Here is a 20,188-nt window from a genome sequence, read left to right as displayed (position 1 = left end):
CCCTCTTCATCCCCCAGCCTCCCACAGTCTGAGCAGCCTCATGCACATGTTCTCTAAAAGCATTTCACCTTAGCCTGCATTGCACATCTTGGATTCCTGCCTTGGGAATCCTTGGATTCCTTCCTTTTCTGATGCCAGATAGAATGGGACACCTGCAGAGGCCCACTGAACACTCCCACAGGCACACCTGGAAGTTCAAGAGGAGTTAGCACTCTTTACAGTGGAGGTAGGAGTCAAAAGTCTTCCCCTTTTGTTATCTGTTGTACAGCCCTGAGGTGCACTGCATGAGGCCCCCATGGGGAGGGCATTTGTATCAGGGCAACTTTGCAGCCCATTCTTAGCTGGTGTTCCCTCCTTCCCAGAATCACTCCTCTGGTCCTTACTCCTATCCTCTGAGATCACTTCCCATGTAAACTACGTACACATAGACCCTTACTCAGTCTGCTTTTGGGGAATCCAAACTAAGACATCAATGTATCCTGGAGCTACAATATCCCTCCCTGCCCACTAGGCTTTTCCCTGGAATTCCTCATGAGCAACTTTCCACCTTTCAAAATTCTACCTAACTTTCAAGAATCTTCTAGAATTCTACCCCTCTAATCACATCAACTCACAAGAATCTCTTCTCTCCTTGAACAGCTATATCCATTTCTAAGCACTTAGAACAGTTCCTTGCTCTCATTTTCCTTTTTTTTTTAAATTTTTATTTATTTATGATAGTCACACACAGAGAGAGAGAGAGGCAGAGACACAGGCAGAGGGAGAAGCAGGCTCCATGCACCGGGAGCCCGATGTGGGATTCGATCGAGGGTCTCCCGGATCGCGCCCTGGGCCAAAGGCAGGCGCCAAACCACTGCGCCACCCAGGGATCCCTCATTTTCTTATCGACAATAATAATGAATAAGAGCTAACCATTATTGATGCTCACAATTGCCATTTGCCTTTCTAGACTCTAAAGATTATAAACACCTTGAGGTCAGGGCTGTGCCTAAGTCCCCATGGAGAATAGCATGGGGTATAGCCTGAATTCTGTGATGCTTCCAAACTCCTTTTTTAAAAAAAATTTATTTATTTATTCGTGAGAGACAGAGAGAGAAACAGAGACACAGGCAGAGGGAGAAGCAGGCTCCATGCAGGGAGCCCGATGGTGGGACTCGGTCCCGGGACTCTAGGATCATGCCCTGGGCCGAAGGCAAGCACTAAATCACTGAGCCATCCAGGCATCCCCCAAACTCCTTTAGTAAGGGACAGGTAGGAAGGCCTGCCTTTCCTCTCTCAGCTGCGCTTGGTTTCTCAGCTACCAGAAACATGAGCTCCTTGCAGCCTTCCTAAATATTCTATCAAAAAAAGTAACGTTGCTCACCCTACTATATAAGTCTGAAAATCATATTCGATCTCCAAGGCTCACCTCAACCACTATTACCTCATGAATTTGTCACTCCCATCCTTCCAGAAAGAACTCTCCATGCCCTGAATTTCTGAAGCCCTTTATCTGTGCCTTTTTATTAAGCTTCTTATTTTTAAACAAGTATTGCAATTAGTTATATTCATAACTTGTCTCTCCCTTTAGCAATGAGTTAGTCATCTTACCAAGCCCCAGGGCTTATCACTTAGCATCTACTCTGTACATTTTGAATGAATGAAGAATTGAAGACAGAAAGAGCGGCTGAGAGATTATCAAGCCTCCTGGCATCCTGAAAAGTCTGGGGAGCCCCACAGTTTCAGATTTATAAAGATTATGGCAGAGTTTTCTACCTGTCCAAACCCATTCTTCCCTTCTTACCTAAAATGTATAGGAATGCATGGCCACCAGAATGCATTTCCCAGCCTCTTGTGAATCTTATGATTAATTGCTGATGTGTGAGCAAAAGTGATGTGAACAAATTATAATAATGTCCTTCAAAAGAATGGCTCTGAATTCCCTTGGCCATGATATGGGCGCTGCACACAGAGTCTGGCAGAGCAAGAAGATAAAAGGAGTCTGGGGGCAGCCCAGGTGGCTCAGTGGTTTAGCGCCGCCTTCAGCCCAGGGCCTAATCCTGGGGACCCAGGATTCAGTCCCATGTCGGGCTTCTTGCATGGAGCATGCTTCTCCCTCTGCTGTGTCTCTGCCTCTCTCTCTCTCTCTCTCTCTCTCTCTGTGTGTGTGTGTGTCTCATGAATAAATAAATAAAATCTTTTAAAAAAAAAAAAGAGGAGTCTGGGCTCTTAATGATCATGAAGCCACCTTGCCAGTACTAGACCACTCACTGGGAATTCTATGGGAGAGAAAAATAACTTCTATGTTATTTAAGCTGTTATTATTTGGTCTCTCAGTTAAAGCAGCTGAATTTGTATTTTAGTTAAAATCAGAAACCTCTAATCAGTCCTGAGGGAGTGAGAGGAAGGTATATACCAGAGGTATATTTGGGCCTAGGACTCATGATAGATAGGTGTAGGGTGAGGATGAGGGGGCAGCTGGGTGGCTGGATAGGCTCAAGGCACACTGTGTGTGTATGGGAATTATGGTGGTATATTAGACAGATGGTGTATTTCTAATTTTCTCCTCAAATTGGAAAGAAATGGCTATGCTAACTGGTGGATGGAGCTCAAGGAGAGAGGCACTGGAGAAGGTGTGCTGTGCAAGGAAGCCAAGGGCAGAAAGTGGTATACAAAGCCTTTCTGGGAGTCACTGAAGGTAACCATGAGTTCCTGATACAGCACCGAGTCTACAGGGGCCAGAGGAAGATGCTAAATCAGTGCCAGACCCAAGAGTTGGGAACTGGGGTGGGGGGCCAGGTGAGCAGAATCTGGGATGATTTCCATGAATACAGGTGGGCTATATGGTATGGGGCTATATGGTATGGGGCAGTAATCCAGGGAGTATTCACTGGATTAAAGGATAGAAGGGGAACAGGAGCTATTTCAGACCTCTTGCTCATAATCTATCCCATGCTTGGAATACCTGCCTTTGCCGGTTTCTTCATTTGTTTTTTTTTTTTTTAATAAATTAATTTTTTATTGGTGTTCAATTTACCAACATACAGAATAACACCCAGTGCTCATCCCGTCAAGTGTCCCCCTCAGTGCCTGTCACCCATTCACCCCCACCCCCCGCCCTCCTCCCCTTCCACCACCCCTAGTTCGTTTCCCAGAGTTAGGAGTCTTTATGCTCTGTCTCCCTTTCTGATATTTCCCACACATTTCTTCTCCCTTCCCTTATATTCCCTTTCACTATTATTTATATTCCCCAAATGAATGAGAACATACACTGTTTGTCCTTCTCCGATTGACTTATTTCACTCAGCATAATACCCTCCAGTTCCATCCACGTTGAAGCAAATGGTGGGTATTTGTCATCTCTAATAGCTGAGTAATATTCCATTGTATACATAAACCACATCTTCTTTATCCACTCATCTTTCGATGGACACCGAGGCTCCTTCCACAGTTTGGCTATTGTGGACATTGCTGCTAGAAACATCGGGTGCAGGTGTCCCGGCGTTTCATTGCATCTGAATCTTTGGGGTAAATCCCAGGCAGTGCAATTGCTGGGTTGTAGGGCAGGTCTATTTTTAACTCTTTGAGGAACCTCCACACAGTTTTCCAGAGTGGCTGCACCAGTTCACATTCCCACCAACAGTGTAAGAGGGTTCCCTTTTCTCCACATCCTCTCCAACATTTGTGGTTTCCTGCCTTGTTAATTTTCCCCATTCTCACTGGTGTGAGGTGGTATCTCATCGTGGTTTTGATTTGTATTTCCCTGATGGCAAGTGATGCAGAGCATTTTCTCATGTGCATGTTGGCCATGTCTGTCTTCCTCTGTGAGATTTCTCTTCATGTCTTTTGCCCATTTCATTCGGCCTGAGATTTAAAGAGAGACCAGCTGGAATGCTACAGTGAGAAGAGTTCGCGCTTCTATCAAGGTGGGAAGACGGGCGGGGGCTGGGGGGGGGGGAGAAATAAAGAAACAAAAGGCATCCAAGGGGGAGGGGCCCCGCGAGGAGCCGGGCTAAGGCTGGGGCCAGTGCCCCCAGGACAGGAAAGCTCTGTCCCGTTTCTTCATTTGTTAACTTCATTTATCCTGAAAGACTCATCTTGGATATTGCCTTCTCCAGGAAGCCTTCCATGACACCATGGACAGAGTCAGGTGCTCTTCCTCTGAGCTTTCCCTAGACCATATTTTCTCTCTATTGTCATTGTTATTAATTTTATTGCAACACTCAGTTTATGACTGAGTTTGTGAGGGTTTTCCAAGAGCAACAATCTTTGCTTCCCTCCCCCTAGTGTTTCTCATGATTCCTAACACACAATGTTAGCCAGTAAACCAGGATTGAACCAGAGGAGCCAGTGGATAGATGACTGAATGGTGTGAACCCATGAGTTTGTGGACCTCAAACATCCTAAGGACTAGGTAGTAAATGTATTCTCTAATGTCCATTGAGTTTCTGGGAGGGAGTTGGAAGGTGGGAGCAGGCAGTGAGTAGAAGGGAATAATCAGGACTGAGCTGCTTTCAGTAAGGACCTAGTGGTGTTTAGAACTGTGTAACTCACACTACTCTCCATCCTCAAATCTGGTACTCAGAAGGGACAATTATCAAATAACCAAGGAGCAAATATACCTTCTAAGAGTAGACACTACATATCCCTGATTATACAATGTTCCTTTTATCCACTTTCCTACCCTGTGCCTCTGGGAGAGAAGAGGCTGTAGAAAATTCAACATCTCCTCCTCACACATCCTGATATGTGTTTTCTTTGGGGAGAAAGTTCAGAAGGCCACATTTAAATCTAGGGAGAGGACTCAGTGAGAGGAATTATGATCTGATGACTTCTATTCCTATTTAATCATTTCATTACTAATTAATGGGGTCATTACTACATTTGGAAGGGAAAGAACTATGATTAAAGGTTAATGCTGTTGCTGCACGCATCACACCTCGAATTATGTTATAAAAATGTCCGGAGTATTTAATTGAACCTATAAGTAACAATGTAATTACACTTAATAATGTATGTGCCTCTGTATTTATTTGTGCCTCTCTGAGGTGCAGAGAGCCCCATGTGGGTGGGTTAGAAAAGATCATAGTGACTCACTGCAACCACTTGTTCTTCATCTTCCTAGTCCTATCAGCTCCCATCCTGGCCTCCTAGGGCAGGAATGATAGGTGACCTGCTCACAAAAAATCCACACCCTCCCCCTACTCCATTTCTCAAGGAGACAAGGTGTAATGTCAACATTTCCAACAAGAAGGTGAGATGATGAGAGGAGAGGGGTAGAAAACACACTAGTTGTTTGAACCCTGGGGACTTTACAGTCTTGCCAAGGGGCCATGATTCTTCAAACCTATGCATCTTAGTCCCTTAGGGTTGCTGTAACAAAAATTTCATAGCCTGGGTGGCTTATAAACAACAGACATTTATTTCTGTCAGTTGTGGAGGCCAGAAGTCCAAGATCAAGATCCCTACAGATTTGGTGTCTGGTGAGAACTTCCTGGTGCACAGAGGACCATCTTTTCCCTGTGATCACCCATGGTGGGAAGGGATGAAGGAGCTCTCTGGAGACTCTTATATAAAAGCACCAATCCCCTTCACGAGGGCTCTGCACTCATGACCTAACACCTTGCAAAAGTCTCACTTCCCAATACCATCACATTGGGGGTAGGGCTCTGCATAGAACTTTGAGGGGACACTAACATCCAGTCTATAGCACCATGATACTCTTTTGTAACCCCATCCTTTGAAATACATTTTTCTCCTCTTGGAAGGTCTTTTTTTTTTTTTTTTTTTTTTTTTTTACAAAGTATGATGCATGCAGACCATTGGCCCTCAGCATTCATTCTCAATTTCTAGTATTTTCCTTTACTGCAAAGGGTAGAAATCTTAGAATGACTTTTCCTAGACTCCCTGCAGTTAGGATTCTGGATACAAATTTGGTGCCCACATCCCCTGCCCACACATACTAGATGCATTCATGTGAAGTTTGGAAGGTGGCAATGAGACAAAGGCATTTTCTTGCTGCTTTGGCTGTTTCAAATGGTAAGTAACTTTATGGAGATGTGATCATTGTTGTCCTGGTATTTTTCACCCTAGGGATGGTGTGACAAAGGACCCAAGGGGGCTTAAAAAACTTTATGAAGTAGAGTCACCACATTAGCACTCCATGCTAGCATAGGATGCTTACTTCCATGTTTACACGAGACACAATTAAGATTCCATCATGTTTATGTCAGTTATTTAGGGTCGTTCTGTCACTTTCAGCAGGACATAATCCTAACAGGTATACTCCTACTAAAGTTTTCTGTCCTTTTTCTATCTAGTGCCCAAATCCTTGAACAGTATTTAACTCCGTCTGCTTAGCATTTAACTTTCACTTATAGCTTAGTCATTTACAAACTCAGAAATGATACTGGAGTTGCCTTCTGTGGTTGATTGCAATAATAGCCCTAACTCTTCATCCTCTGCCAGGGAACATTGTGGGGATCTCCCTCCATGGGCAGGATAACCTGATCCACCCCTTGACTCTGGGATTGGCCAGGTAGCATGCTTTAGTCAAGAGAATGAGGCAGACAGGATGGTGAGCACACCTAGATCCAAGCCTAGAACGTAAGAAGCCTGTGTATTTCCACCTATGTTCTTGAGCCTTTGAGAACATGCCCAGGCAAGCCTGCTGGTTCTAGAAGGAGGATGAGAAATATATGGAGCAGAGCAGAGCAGAGCTGAATCAGCTGAGCCTAGCCTAATTGACCTCCAGTGGGTTCCCAGACATATGAACAAAGCAACCCACCTACAGTTGATCCCATATATTATATAAACAATTGATGCTTATTGTTATACACCACTAAGTTTCTGAGGTTGTTCTATAGCATTAAGCAATGGAAAACTGATATACCTGCTACATGATAAATAAGAATAATCTGTGGGTATCAAGCTCTAAAATACCTTGTTTAAAAAAAACAACATCCTTGGGCTTTAGGAAACCTGCATTCTGCTTGTAAGACCTTCTACTGACTGACTGTGTGACTCAGACAAGTCATTTATTTTCTATGTCACTTCTCAAATGACAGCTAATAAAAGATGTTCTACCAATTTCACAAGGTTGTTGTAAGATCAACTTTTCAAGAGTATCTTTCAGAAGCTGAAAAGCCTTTGAAATTATAAATCATTATTAGTTCCATTCAGTTTCCTATATTAAATAAGAATTTTTCCTAAGACACCTGATCTTGGATGAATCACTTTTTCATTTTTTTATAGACTTTAGCATATAATTCTGAGAGACAGAATAATTTCCTCCACTGGCTACCCTTTGCCACTAACCATATGCGTCTTCACACATAATTCTAGATTTAGCCAGGAATGATTTCCTCTTATAGAACCACGTAGCCTTCTTCACTGGCATCTAGCTTTGGCTAATGTTGCTACTCTTTATTCTAAGTTTGGATAACCTACCTGGTTTCATGGTCAGTCTCACTGTTCAACAGTTCCCAGGGTCCTCTGTGGTGGCACAGCCACCCTCTCTAAGTCTCTGGCACCACATCTCTTTGTAACAACCACTTACACATTTTGGCCAACAATTCTCCAATTTCACCCTTGAGTTCCTTCAGTACTCTCGGGGCAAGTGCCATCTGGTCCTAGTGATTTATCTACATTTGATTTGTCAATTAGGTATAAAATCACTTGCACATTTACTGCTCTTTGATTTGGTATCTCTGCCCTATCAGTCCCAAAAGACAGTCTGGAAGTGAGAATTTTATAGAATCACATAGAATCATGGAACCTCAGAATTGAGAGGATCCTTGGAGAGCATTTTAGAGGGGAAGCCCATCCATCCATCCATTCATTCAGATATTTATTTATTCTAATTTAGTACCTACTATGAGCCAGGCTGGGTACTAGGATAAAGCAGTAGGCAAGGTAGACTAAAATTACTCCTGGTGATGCTGACAGCTTTGGTTAGTGGCCAAACTGGGGCAGGAACAGAAGCCCTATGTCCCCTTCCATTCTGCCTTCCATTTCTCCCAGACAGAGAGGAAGGACACAGGGAGGAAAAAATGGAGCCCAGAGTCAGCTCCCAAAAGAGACTGTAACACTTACAAGATGAAGGGAGAACTGGTGGCATTTTCTTAGCCTTATTTATGCAGGGCCTGGCAAGATGGAGCCAGAAATTTGGGGGCAGGAAGGAGGCCAGGGGAGAAGGACATTGAGATATCATGTAGAGAGATGCTATGAATCGTAAAGAAATATTTTGCTTTATTTTTCTGGACTTCAGGTAATCACAATGGGCTATTTCCCGAGACCTTCGAGACAGTATTCTAATAAGAAGGATTTTATACCCAGGAGCAGCACTCAGGAGTCTAGTGGCCATGAAGAATTATCTCAAGGCAGAAAGCAAGGATGTAGAGTGGAGGAAGTGTAGTAGAATAGAAATCCCACTCTGTTGAACTCTGGAGTTGCTGTGTGACTTGCTTTAGCCATAAAACATGAGTTAGAATCTCATGTGTTACAGTACTTCTGAGCAGTAGCTTTAAGAACCAGCTCTTGATCTGCTGTTTCTCTTTTCACTTTTTGTGTCCAGTGATATTGGGCTCCTGACAGCTTGGGTTCTAAAGTAAAGATAGTCTAGAGTAGAGCCATAGCGGACAGTTGGAAGTCCAGAGAAGAAGGCAAAACATTTGTTTACAATTCCCACACTGGACATGGAACACAAGTGAGAAATTAACCTCTGTCGTTAAGTTATTTGGATATGGGGCTGTTACCACAGCATAATTTGGTGAGTCCATGAACTGAGCCAAAACCAAGAGCCAGACACTTAACCAACTGCACCACCCAGGCACCCCAAGCAAGTAAGTCTTCTGGGGGTTTGGAGAAGTCTATATGTATGGACAAGGAGTACAAAGGGGGAAATCCAGCCAGAATCCAACAGTAAATTCATTGGCTTAGGGATGGGGAGAGATTCTTGGTATATGTTTATTGGTTAAGAGATGTGTTTCTGTCTCTGTCTTCTGGAAATCAGACATTTATGGGAAACCAGACTTTAAGTTTTTAAATTCCATTTTTCTGAGGGTGCATGCCTGAGAGTTGCCATTTTATAGCCTCCAGTTACATTTGGAATTGAAATCCATTCTCACTTTCTCACTGGTGTTGGTAACAAATCAGAAAAGGTCAAAGCCAAGAGTTCAACTATAGAGAGGGCTTTTGCCTGGGAGGGAAAAGTAATGACAATGAGATGGAAGGATTTAGATGTCCGGAGGACTGAGGCTCACAGTCCCTTTGAGCCAAAGGAGAAGCTAGATATTTTAATGAGAGATAGTAAGCCATATCTGATGGCAGGACGCTCTCTGGAGCCAATCCCTCTTTCTCTGCCCCATAGACAAACTACTCTGTGTTTCAGTTTCCTCTTCTGCAAAATGGAGATGATAAAGATAGCACTTAATTATAGGGTTGTTGTTGGGACTAAATGAGTTGTCCACACGTAATGAGTTGCCCATGTGTGCTTAGAACAGTATCCAACTGGTAATAGATGCTTAATGCATGTTAGTTGTTAATACAAGTCTTTGCAATGTTCCCATTTTGCAGATAATAAAATTGGGTTCCAAAGAGGGTCCAAGATTTCTGGGAGATCATATACAGCCAGCTGATCGCAGACAAGTCTTCACTACTGTGGCCAGAAAGTATGCTGGCTCTGCCGGAAATGGGTGTGGAAAGCCAATGACAAGCCTTTAATTTGCTCTTAAGCCAAAACAGTTGTTAGTAAATTAAACATTGATTGTAAAGAGCCTCCAATTAAGATTCACTAATTACATCACCAGCTCAATTGTCATGCAATTTATATACAATTACCCCAGAACAAATATTTAATTACTTTCCTCTTAATACATTGAACTAATATTGTTCCTCAAGCGGTGGGATAGGAATATGGAAACATTTAATTGACACGGAGACATGAAATCAGAGAATTAATGAGACAAGAGCCACATTGTGCTGTCTGTTGTGCGACAGAGGCCTGGGGTAATGAGAAGGAGGAAGACCAGCTGAGGGAGGACCCTTGTATCTGTGTATCTTTTCCTCTTGTGATGGAGGAGGTGGAAGTCACAGGAGGATGATATGGAAATGTGGCAAGTTCCTGAAGAGAGTTGTCCAGAATCCTCCTGGGAATGACTGAAGCTGTCACCAGGTAAACTTGCATTGCAGCTTAACTTCTCCCTTCACTCAATTTTCCTTCCCTAAAGTTGTCAATCCCTAAGGCACTCCCTAATACACATCCTGCACACTAAATTGCCATGCTCAGTCTGGTCCAGAAAACTCCATCTGCAACAGAAAGCCACTGGATTTTTCTGAGCAGAAAGTGGCACGATGTGACTCCCATATTAATTGGCTGTGGCTGAAGAGGGGCAAGAGGCAAAGCAGAAACATCTATTATGAGGCTACTCCTGGGAGTTGTTCTGAGTCTGGGATCCCTCTGCTCTCCAGGGTAAAGGGAAGGTCACAGCCAGGGGCTCTTGGTGGAGAAGGATTCAATTCTCGGTATGGAGAAGAGTGCAGGGGCTGGGGTAGGGCTGTGATCATTGCAGGCAACTGTCCCTGCTCTGTCCTTTGTCTGGGATGGGTTCTGTCTGCAGGAGAAAACTGTCCCCCCATGGAGCTATCCCCTGGGACTGCCCTTGTGCATTCAGGGGGCCCTGAACCCAGCAGTACCAGTATCCATGGAATGCTTGTGGATTTGGTTTAGAGAGTGAGCTAGGAAACTTACATTATATAGACAGTTATTTCACAGGCTGATAAAATCACTATAATAGATTAATAATCTTTAGTATAAAACTTAATACTTGCTTAAACCTGCCCATTCAAGAAAGGCTGAGTTTGATTCACAGATTTCTAGCACAGAGAGAAAGCAATAAACTCAGGCCTTCAGGAGACGGGAGGGTCTTGGATGTAAAAATTTTTCCCAAAGTCTTCAGAAACATGAGATTCTGTTCAGTGCTGGCTCTGCCACCTACCAGCCATGAACATGAGCAAAGTTATTTAATCCCTGAATCATTTCCTTCTTCTGTAACATAAGAATGACTACAGTACTGGGTAGTACACTTCACTGAGTTGTAAGTCACACTTGAGGCTATGGGAGTAGCCGTAGTGTGTGTGCTATAAAATGAGGGAGGAAATCCAGCACAGCCTTTGTGGCTATCTTACCTGGGGACCAGTGCTACCCCTTCTGCCAGAAACACTTTCTCAGTCAGAGGTAAGAAATCTCACCTCTGAATCCTGGAGCCTTTGTTATATATACATTTCTCTTGTGACACTTGTCTCCAAGGAAATCTCTCTCTGTGATTTTTATTAGATGAAAAAATGAAGAAGGACATTTCCAGTCATGGAGTGGCCCCATGATGTGCCAAGAACTGTGCTGGGAGTTTCAAATATATTACCTCAGGTAATATCCTCATATTTCTGTTGGGAAAATCTGTGAAAGACTGAAATGAGAAAAAAAAAAAACAATAAAAAGATGACTGTTGGGTATTCTCTGGAGTGCAATCTGCTGGCTTATCTGATTCTGTAGGGTCTGTGCATTTCATTGTCTTTTAGTTATTTACAATCCGTAAATCCTAGGAAACTGATGGTAATGCAAATGATCTTGGCATCAGAAATACAAATAAGCATGTTTGGTGGAAATGCACCTGATTATTACCTAAAGGTTATTGACTAGTTTGCAGATATTTGTAAATTTATTTCCATGTTCCTGATTGCCCATATATAGGTGTTTTTTGACTTCTCCCTTCAACCTGTTGTCATATCTTAGTAGTTCCCTCATTAACTAATGAGTTAAATAATATCCTTCATTAGCTAATGAGTTAAATGTTCATATAGAAGTCATCATTTTAACTTTAAAAAAGTATCCTTTAGGGCAGCCTGGGTGGCTCAGCGGTTTAGCACCGCCTTCAGCCCAGGGTGTGATCCTGGAGACCCGGGATCCAGTCCCACATCAGGCTCCCTGCATGGAGCCTGCTTCTCCCTCTGCCTGTGTCTTTGCTTCTCTCTCTCTCTAGCTGTGTCTCTATGAATAAATAAATAAAATCTTTAAAAAAAAAAAAAAACAAATCTTAGGGCAGCCTGGGTGGCTCAGCGGTTTAGCACCGCCTTCAGCCCAGGGTGTGATCCTGGAGACCCGGGATCCAGTCCCACATCAGGCTCCCTGCATGGAGCCTGCTTCTCCCTCTGCCTGTGTCTCTGCCTCTCTCTCTCTCTCTCTCACTCTGTATCTCTCATGAGTAAATAAATAAAATCTTTAAAAAGTATCCTTTAATATTATATATCAGAAAATTGAGAGAAACTTTGCTCAATGTCACAGGACTACAGATTCTCACAGTGGGATTTGACCATAAGTAGGTCTGGTTCCTTCCACTTTATTGAGCAGCTTCAACAGGTCATGTCCTACTGATGCACATATGTGCCTTTTTTCTCCTGATTTTTGTGTGTCCTGGAGGACTGAAGAGACTAGACATCACACTCAGGAGTACTTTTTGAAGGAATGAAAGAGCAGGGTCAGACTGGATTCTGGGCTCTGCAGTTCACACGATAGTCTGGAAGGTGAGGGATGGACTTAGGTGTGAGGATCAGACCCACTCTGGAGAAGAGCTTGGGGTGGGGAAGAAAATGAAGGCATGGATGGAGAAGTTTCCAGAAACCCAAGCTTTGTCACTTTCCTTCCCCCTCTTCCTTTACCACCTGCTACCACCTGCCATTTCCAAAATTCTCCCTGTAACTATGGCATCAGGTGAGGGTTAGTAAAATCTCAGCTTTACTCTGAAAGACCTTGGATTTAGTCTCCAGATTTTCTCACTAAAAGCAAGCTCCCTGAACCCATCTCTGGGTCCCATGGGTGCATCCCTGGATCAGCCCAGACATTTGGATGAGCCTCCTAATTCAGATCTCTCCAAATTCAGCTTCTTCTTCACTGATCCATCTCACATCACCACTACTGCCAGATTAATGCCCCTGAAAAACACTTTGAATATGGATGGCTTTCCCTGGCTGGTATTAGAAATATCCAGAAAGTATTCAGTGAGGTACAATGAAGAGCAGTACTTCTTCCTTCCTTCCCTCCTTCTTTCCTTTTTCATCCCAGGCACATTTTAATTAAGTGCTTGCCCCCCACTGTTTAACATGATAAAGCATTACTTGAGGGCTCCTAGGAGTTACAAGAAAAGACCTTTCTAATTCAGGGGGAAAAAACCTCTTAAATAAACTATTATCTCAGACTATTGCAGTCTCTACTCTCTCCTGCTTGGTCAGTCTCCAAAAACTTCTCACTTTCTAAGTACTATATTTTTTTAATTTACTTTTTATTTTTTTATTTTCTAAGTACTATATTTGTCTTTTGGGGGTTTGGATGTGTTTTTTCATTCATTCATTTGTTCACTCAACACACATTGAGTATCTACTATATTTTAAGATACAAAAATGATTAAGACACAATATTTGCTCTCCAGGAACTTATGATCTAAAGAGAGAGAAAGACATATGAGCAGAAGTTGTGGGAAATATATGTAAGAGTTTAATGGGGCATAGAAACAGGAGCATTGAATCCATGGAGAGGAGGTACAGGAGGTGGGCTGTGGTGCAGAGATGGCATCATTGAACAGTCTTGCCTTGAGCTGAATTTTGGATGACTGGTTGGCATTTGCCAGGAGCTTGGGAGCATGGAAGAGAACTCCAGGCGGCGGAAGTAATGCATGGATGGGAGTAGCGGGGCATGAAATAGGCTGGTTAAAGGGCCCACGGAGCTGAGACAGATACTGTATGGGGCTGTGTGGAGGACCTGTGCATAAGCAAGGTGAGAAAGGCTAGTGCAGACCAAGTGCTACAGAATCCCATGTATGTGCCTCAGGAATACAGGCTTTAGTCCCTATACCAGCCGTCCACAAACTTTGTGAAAGACCAGATGGTAAATAATTGAGGCTTTGAACTCTGTCAAAAGTAGCCATAGACAGTGTAAGTAAATAGGCATGGCTGTGTTTTCCAGTAAAACTTTACACACACACACACACACACACACACACACACACACACACACAATGGGCAGCCATGAGCAGTATTTTGGCAGAGGAGAGAATCCAAAGATTTAGGAGGCTAGAGTATGCCAGATATATTAAAGCAGGCAACTTGTGGAGAGCCAGATGAAACAGCCCAACAGTGAATTTGCAAGTCTGAGTAGGATGGCAGCATTAGGAAATGAAAGGGGATGCAGAAACCACTTTGTACAACTAGTGAAGGGGACTGGTAGCTAAAATAATACAGGACATAAACAGCACAAAAGAGTTAACTAACCGTGGATCCCAAATTTTGAGCAGGAGAAGAAGGGAGAAAAGCAGGGACTCTGTGGTTTAATTTTAGGCAATACCCTGCTGCTCTATAACAGAGATGTAGATAAAGATATTCAACAGGAATTGCAAAACAAATCAGAAAAATAGCTTCCATGTTATTGCAAAGGCAGAGATTCTTTTTAGAAGCAAATATTACCTGCAGGTGGAGGGGAAGGGATTGGGGGTGGTGGGCAGGGGGAGAGACAATGTCTTCCAAATAAGCTTTTTGCTAACTCGAAGGGAAATGGATACATCTGGAAAATTCAAAACTGTTTGCATAAGTGATGCCTGGCTGTTCAGGCCCTGTTTCTCAAACCCCAGGTGTTACATAAGATAATGTTGCTAAAATGTTTGGGACTTAGGGAGAGAGACTGTATAAACATGTGGTTTTACTATAGCTCATAAAAGATGATTGTGTGGGAACCTCAGAAAAATTGAAATTCGGTACAGTATAAATGAATGGCTTCCCTTCTTTTATGGCTATGGCTCGTTCAAGGCTTGAAGATGTGATTAGAAATGGGTGTCTAGAGGCTGGGCCAAGGTACTAGGATTTAGCAAGTCATCTCCATTTGGCTATTGTGCTCTGGGAACTCTGGCGTGTAGGTAAAACGGAGATAGTGTGTAGATACGAGTGGGCCTGTGTTCGCGGGTACTCCGGGCCAGGCGTGGGAAGAAAAATGAGTGACTACCAAGCAATCAACGGGACCATGGGAGTTGGCTGGGTCAGGTAGTGCCTGGGACTCTGTGCAAAACTTGACCTCCATGCCTCTCTTCAGCAATTCCCATTTTCTCAAGCAAAATGAAATGTGAAATGGACTTGTTTTTTAACAGCAGCATTTTGTTTTTATTTGCCCACAAGGGGACAGAATGGCAGTGCCTTTGAAGTGCCAGCCACGTGTGCGGTCCCAGGGTCTGCTCTCCAGGATGCGGGCTGTGAAAATTTGTGTGTCTCCAGAATACCAGAAAAATCAGACAGAAAGAAAGGGAGGATAATGGGAGGGTAGCCAATACTTCAAGGAATTCCCACAGAATTCTTTCCAGGTATTTATTTCCTCCTTGGTTCTTTACTGTGACTTCTTCTCCAGTGAGACTCAGCCCACCAGAGTCCAGTGGACATAGAAATAACCTGGTGAGGTGGGATGGGGTGTGTGGGGTGTGTGGGAGGAGAGAAGGAAGGTAATGGGTCACTTAGAAATCCTTCTGCATCTCAAGGGAAGAATCCTTTACCACCAGGGGGAGGCCTGGTAGTATGGAAAGAGCCAAGGCCTGAGAAATAGGTCAGGGGTTCAAATCCTAGGTCTGTCACTTGCCGGATGCCCAGCCTTACATTTAATCTCTTAGAACCTGCTTTCCTTTTTTTTTTTTTTTTTTGTATTTTTTTTATTGGAGTTCGATTTGCCAACATATAACACTCAGTGATCATCCCATCAAGTGCCACCCTCAGTGCCCATCACCCAGTTATCCCAACCCCCCGCCTACCTCCCCTTCCACCACCCCTTGTTCGTTTCCCAGAGTTAGGAGTCTCTCATGTTCTATCACCCTCTCTGGTATTTCCCACTCATTTCCTCTCCTTTCCCCTTTAATCTCTTTCACTACTTTTTATATTCCCTGAATGAATGAAACCATATAATGTTTGTCCTTCTCTGATGGACTTACTTCACTCAGCATAATACCCTCCAGTTCCATCCACTTTGAAGCAAATGGTGGGCATTCATCGTTTCTAATGGCTGAGTGATCAGCCTGCTTTCCTCATCTGTAAAAGAAGCATGGAAAGATCTCTGAACTATTTAATAATTTTTGTAAACTACCATGCCCAAGACCTGCCCACTCAGTACATATCAGCCTGAATATGATCACTGCCAAGTGTTATGCCAGCAAGAGCCAGGGACTCCCAGTTTCCCATGCCAAGTTCAACCAAGATTTTCACTGACTGGTCTCAGCAGGGCTTGGGGGTATTTTGGGTCTCGTTGCTGATAGACTCTATGCTCTGTTCTGAGCATAGTGGGACACACAAAGCAAGTCACTCATGTGGCCCGTGGATTGAGAGGTAAAGCCTGAGCCCAAATCATGGTAGCGCAGGGTAGAAAGTGAGACAGGTCCCACAAATGGCAGATGATGGGGCCGAGACAACACAGAAGGGAGAACATTCTTTGGTGGTGGAGCTTCTGCTGCTTATTAGCTGTGCGATCATGAGCAAATCACATAACCTCTTTGAGCTGTGTCCTCTCCTTCTGCAGGACAATGGAAATGGTGAGTATGAAGTCACGGAGAAGAGTAATGAAATAACATATGGAAAAGCATGTAGCAAAGTGCTGATCTGTGTTTGATGGTTATGATTAGCAGGTTCGAGTCCATAAGTTAATTTTCCCTTCTACTCCTCATTTAGCAAACTGTGCAGCTGGAGCCCTACGATGGGAGGGAAATTGCTCTGTGCTCCAGGAGAGCAGGACTAGAGTCTTATCTCTATGTACCGAGGTCTGCCACAGGGCTTAGCAGATGGGAGAAGTTCTGCCACAGTCAGCAGAGAGAGAAGAATACATTTAATGACTGGCCCCAGAGACCACACTGCATCCCAGACCTAGGAAAGGACTGGAAGAAATAAACCTGCCCCGATCTCTTCCTCTGTGTGTACAGGCCTACTCTCTGCCCCTCTCCCTACTGCTCTGCCCCTGGAGAGGCTGACCTGTTATCAATGGGTTCTCGCCCTCAGGCTTCCTATTAGGCCTGGTGATCAGAGAACAGGTGGAAAGTGAGATGAGATCTTTATTATCTGGCACCCCTCCCTGCCAGGTTGCTGTGATGGGTGGCACACTAAAGATTGCAAATCCTGTCTGCAGTCCTTTCCCTACAGTTGCTGTCTGCCTTTCTGTGTCCTCTCTATCCCATCGCCCCTTTGGGCCTAGCGGAGGTAGCTGTATCCTACTGTCACCAGTGCCAGGATACTATATAGACCTCAACTCTGCATGTGGCTTTTTCATCCGTTTCCCTAGCTGACTTTATTGTTTGTCAACAGGGACAAAACTTGTAAGAGAAATTAGGAAATGTTGAAAATGAGTTGATCTAGAAACGAAGGTTAACTAGAGTATAAGCTACAGAGTTGAAGAAGCTGGTCCATGGGAAGGAGAAAATATCATGAGGACACTCCCAAGGGTAGGCAGGAAGTGAGCATGCTCCATTCACGGTGTCAGGAGTGAGGGCTCATGGAATGAAGGGTAAGACATAGAGAGCAGAATCTAAGATGAACCTGTTTCTTCAGGAGCAGGGGAGCAGAACAGAGACCCTGGCTTTGAACTAGGACAGTGAGACCTGGCTAACACTAGGAGGTGAGCCAGTCCCCATGTCTGAGTACTGTGGGCAAAGCTAGATTCAGGGGCTCATCTCCTTCTGCAGCTTCCTCACAGGTGACGTGTGCCCCACGGGTTCCTCCTGACCAGAAGATAGTTTACACACTGAAGGACAGGTGACCTATTGTGGAGAGGTCACACATGAGGGAAATAAAGGGGAATGATCCCAATGTCTTAGGAAGAAATCCTCAGAGTTCCAGAGGAAAGCTGCAGGAACATGGCTGGAAAGGATGACAGGCATTTTCTGGGTGTTCCTGGGCCTCTGGCCTGCCAAATGGTTTCTAGCTAACTGTTTGATAGCCAGGTTCTATAGAGGAAAGGGGCTACCCGGGATGAGGGGTAGGTGTGCTTGTGGGTGGGGGTGAGGGAGACCGTGAGACAGAATTCAATGGCCATTTTCAGGTAAATCAATAGAAGGATTCCATCTCTATGGAGCAGCCTGGCTATTTTACTAGAGATAAAATGTTTATTTAACTGAACCCACCCCTGTCATGTCTTTAGGTTCCTTTGTCACAGGACACATGGGACCCATACTCACCTTTCATAATATGGGCATGCTTACATGTGTTCAGAGCCTGTCTCCTCAATTAGGACTGTACCCTCCATAGTGGTCCTCCTGCCCATCTGGCTTCCCAGCAGAAACCCCCACACCCAGCTTCCTGTCCTGCCTCATGGACCCCCAGTCTGAGGGGAGACACATCCCTGCCCCCAGGGAGCCCCAGTGTGAGGGGGGACACAGCCCTGCCCCAGGGAGCCCCAGTCTGAGGGGAGACACAGCCTGTTCCCAGGGAGCCCCAGTCTGAGGGGAGACACAGCCCTGCCCCCAGGGAGCCCCAGTCTGAGGGGGGGAGACAGAGCACTGCCCTCAGCTCCAGTTTGGGAGGGGAGGCACACCCTTTTCCCCCAGCAACCCTTGGTCTAATAAGATCCTTCTGTCCTCTGAAGCACCCCTGCCTGGTGAAGGAGATAGGACTTGTACCACAGGTCTCATAAAAGGAGTCAACTGCAATATGCCTAGAGGCCAAGAGCAGAAGTGCTGAGGAAAGATCCAGCAGTGCCCCATCTTGATTTGTGCGTTTTAGTCAAAGACTCCAAGGAGCCACATGAGGCCTACGGAGGGGCCGGTCTCTGCATTCAGGGAGTCTTGCCAAAGCCTGGTGCCTGTCATCCTGAGCTGCTCACAGATGTTCTGCTTGCAGGCTGATCATTTTGCATGGTCAGTTTGCAATATGGGCTTTTAGGGTATTGCCAACCATGTGTAATTCTCTAATCTATTGGTCATGCTCAAGTTGTAAAAAACAAGCCAAGGGCTAAAGGTCAGGTGGCCAGTACCCAGCTGGTCCTGGAGGGAAGGGGAAGTGAGAAGGCATCATGGGCCCTTAATGGGACAGGGAAGTGGGGCCTCCATCATGGGAACACAGGTCAGTGATTAGACATCAAGAAGCAGAACAGTTCCATTTCTGCAGGCTGCTGGAGATGTCTGTGGGCTGGAGCAATCTGGTAGCTGGGTGAAGGGCACCACAGAGAAGGGCATGGGGGAGGTGGGAGTAGATCTGGTGCCTGGCATATGGAGTCTCATTACCACATATATCCATACCCACATCCCACACTCCCAGGTACAAATGTATCCGTATGTGATACAGAACAGTATCCCGCCTCTTCCTGGCACCCAGCACCTTCTTCACCTTGTCAGATAGAGAAAGGATGACACCAGACTTTGGGGCAACTGGGGGACAATGAGTGGGCTTTGACACAGTCCCCTTGGTGAGTGAAATGCCAAGCCAGTAGAAGTTGTGGAAGAATAAAGCTCTCCCATCCTGGTGAGGATCTCCAGTGACAGGAAGTGAAAAGGTGGTGCTGGCAAATCTTGGAGAATGATTTCCTGAGCTTTCAGCTTAGGCCAGGAAGGCAATTGCTCTAAGAGTCCCAGGGACCATGCCCAGAACTCCACTACAAAGTCAGGATTGGCAGGAGATCCAGGGGTGGGGACATTGAAGTTGTGGGTTCCAATCGCATTTCTCCTGTAAGTCAGATGATCTAAAAACTCGTCCAAACTCTTCTCCTGGTACAGATGGGGAAACTGAGGCCCAGAGCCAAACAGCTTCTCCAAGGTCACATAGCCTGTTAGTGGCAAAATGGAACACATAAGAGGACCCCTGATGCTCCCTCCATGTGGGCCTCCTTCTATTACCTCAGATACCATCTCATTGCTTAGGCCTCAGGGGTGGGGTGGGTGCTCCTAGGAAGACTCTGAGCTGGAGGTTAACAGGCAGGAGGTTTCTCAGGGGATGCTCTTGGGATCTCAGCACCTGGGGAAGGAAGGAGCAGAAGTAGGAGCGGACTGAGGGAGAAGTTGAGCTGTCTGCTGTACAGTCTCCACAGAAGCCTCTTCGACCCTATGAGGGGGATATGAGAATGGAATTGATCTACCCTGTCTGTCCCTGTGTCACTCTGTCCCTGGCTCTGGGCTGCTCTAGGAAGGGTGCGCCCTCAGGCAAGGAACTCTCTTCA

The 20,188-nt window shown here is 45.0% G+C and overlaps 1 long non-coding RNA gene across 1 annotated transcript; it reads right to left on the bottom strand.

Annotated features, from left to right (window-relative positions):
- Positions 1-11,148: 11,148 nt before the first annotated feature.
- Positions 11,149-19,988, bottom strand: LOC144316892 (uncharacterized). The gene is made up of 3 exons (XR_013382724.1): positions 19,869-19,988; positions 15,990-16,086; positions 11,149-11,444 (listed from the first exon to the last, which is right to left on the bottom strand). It is a non-coding gene; the product is annotated as an uncharacterized LOC144316892 (long non-coding RNA).
- Between the last annotated feature and the right edge of the window lie 200 nt (positions 19,989-20,188).

Source organism: Canis aureus, chromosome 7 (assembly GCF_053574225.1).
Source record: "Canis aureus isolate CA01 chromosome 7, VMU_Caureus_v.1.0, whole genome shotgun sequence".
NCBI lineage: Eukaryota > Metazoa > Chordata > Mammalia > Carnivora > Canidae > Canis > Canis aureus.
Note: the sequence above shows the minus strand (reverse complement) of the source record. Positions and strands in the feature narration are given on the sequence as shown.